This window comes from Priapulus caudatus, unplaced genomic scaffold (genome assembly GCF_000485595.1).
Source record: "Priapulus caudatus unplaced genomic scaffold, Priapulus_caudatus-5.0.1 Scaffold355, whole genome shotgun sequence".
Classification (NCBI taxonomy): domain Eukaryota; kingdom Metazoa; phylum Priapulida; class Priapulimorpha; order Priapulimorphida; family Priapulidae; genus Priapulus; species Priapulus caudatus.
The window spans coordinates 92,204-94,341 of NW_014577416.1; positions in this window are offsets into that span (position 1 = coordinate 92,204).

Here is a 2,138-nt window from a genome sequence, read left to right on the forward strand (position 1 = left end):
TTTTTCTTCTGTTTTTTTGCTTTTTCTTTGTTTTTTTTTTTCTTCTTTTTTTTTCTTCTTTCTCTTTTTTTCTTCTTTCTCTTTTTTTTTCTTTTCTGTTTTGCGCGCGCCGGATCGAGAAAATAACGACTTGCGTTACCATGTATAATGTAGCCGCCATCCGTAAAATGGTGCCATCAGCATATTAAATAGGAGCTTATTACAGGCATGCATATTGGTTACTTCATGATGTCTGTTTTAATAACTGCTTTCCATAAGATATCCACAGAGCAGTTTTACGCCGTCGTAAATCATGTTTCTTATAATACCAAATTACGTTAAAAAACGCCAGCGGCGCATATTTTGACGCCATTAGATTTAATCGCTTCTTTTGCAGCCAATCTTCTTTGTCTCCTCTCTTCCTCTTGTGGTGGTCTGTCTCACTGTCTGATTTCTCTCGCCTCTTCTTCTCCCTCCTCTCACTCTCTCAGTTTACTAGCTCTCCTTGCTCTCGTGTAATAGTGGCTTGGACACACCTATCGCACAACATTACCACTCACGCAGACCACACACTTTCTCTCTCTCATCTCTCTCTCTCTCCTCCTCTCTCTCGTCCTCTCTCATCTCCTCTCTCTCTCCTCACCCCCGCGCGCGCCGCAGCCCCCGCCCGCCCCCCCACACACACACACCCACGCAGCTCTCACCACGCACACACTCACACGCACACACACCACACACCACACACACACACACTACACACACAGCACACGCGCGCACCGCCTCACCGTTTACCAAGACACCATTTAGCAGAATTCGGCAATCAATGCCATGCCCTAGCCCCGGCATCTACACGAGCTCACTCATGCAGCAGCTTAGGCTCGGTGACCGACCAACTGTTAGAGGGGAAGATAAGGTCATAGAGAGAGATGGAGAGCGCGCGCTGGCAATAGAAAACCTTGCCGTACAACCCCGTCTAGACACTCGAAAAAACTCGTGCAAGACAAATGACTTGAAAACAGAAGAAAGGCTCCTTCAAGTGGCACACAACATGCAGGCCGAGCGTGTAGCATCCGTGCATCCGTGCTCTATTCGTTCAGGGTTGAACTTCATTCACAGGAAAAACACCACTAACAGCAGAACACAATAACGGCGTGTGCAGCAGGGCACTCCGCCTGTGCCAGACTCTAACGGAAAATCTAATAAGTGTGTATATATAGCCATCTGAAATGAGCAACTCATCCATCACAGCTGCATGGCAACGAATGTTACTCATCTTAGAGCGCCTGGGAAAAAGATGGAATTATAGAGTCTCTGCTGGCAGCTTCAGCAGCTAAGAACGACTTCATATCGCTCAAAGCTACCACTCAAAAGTCATATATATTCCATCTACGACAAGGGATAGTCTCTGTAGGAAATCCGCTAAAACACGGATCCTCTGAAAAATTTAAGGATATTACCTCATGGGTGATGGTTTAATATTTCTCGGCGTGCAAAGGAAAGTCATAATAATTTACAAATTATTTTATTTTTCTGATATAATAAGGCGAGAACAAAAACAAAATTTGTTCTTTATCCACATACCGATATAACGTGTAATTCAATTATAGTAAAATAACCTAATGAAAATGAACACTGCGAAAACGCATTTGCAGGTAAACTTAGATGACCTGCCACCTACGAACAGCAATTTGTGACGAGTGGAGTTGACGTATATGCACTAACATGAATTATTAATAATGTAAGAATGTTCTAATAGCCATAAACGTTCACTATTAAAGAATAAATAAGTCCGCGCTCTGAGATATTTTTAACGGGATAATGCAATTACAGCTTTGCCTTACAATATTCTCACAGGCGTTGCTCCCATGCCCGTAACTGATACACTGGCCTCCGTGTAGCTATAGACTTAACGATATCTCTGAACAATAGATACAGATTAACTACAATGTATCTGTGCATTTATATATTATTAACTACATGTACTAGTGACAAAGGTTCGTAATGACATGAGGTTAGTATTGATAGTTTTATCTCTAAAACTTTATACGTAACATGTAGTATAATATATATATATATATATAATGCTTCACATGCAATATTTACTTTGCAGTGTATAGTGGTAGTACTGCAGTAGTTGTGGTATCAATGCGTGTAGTATT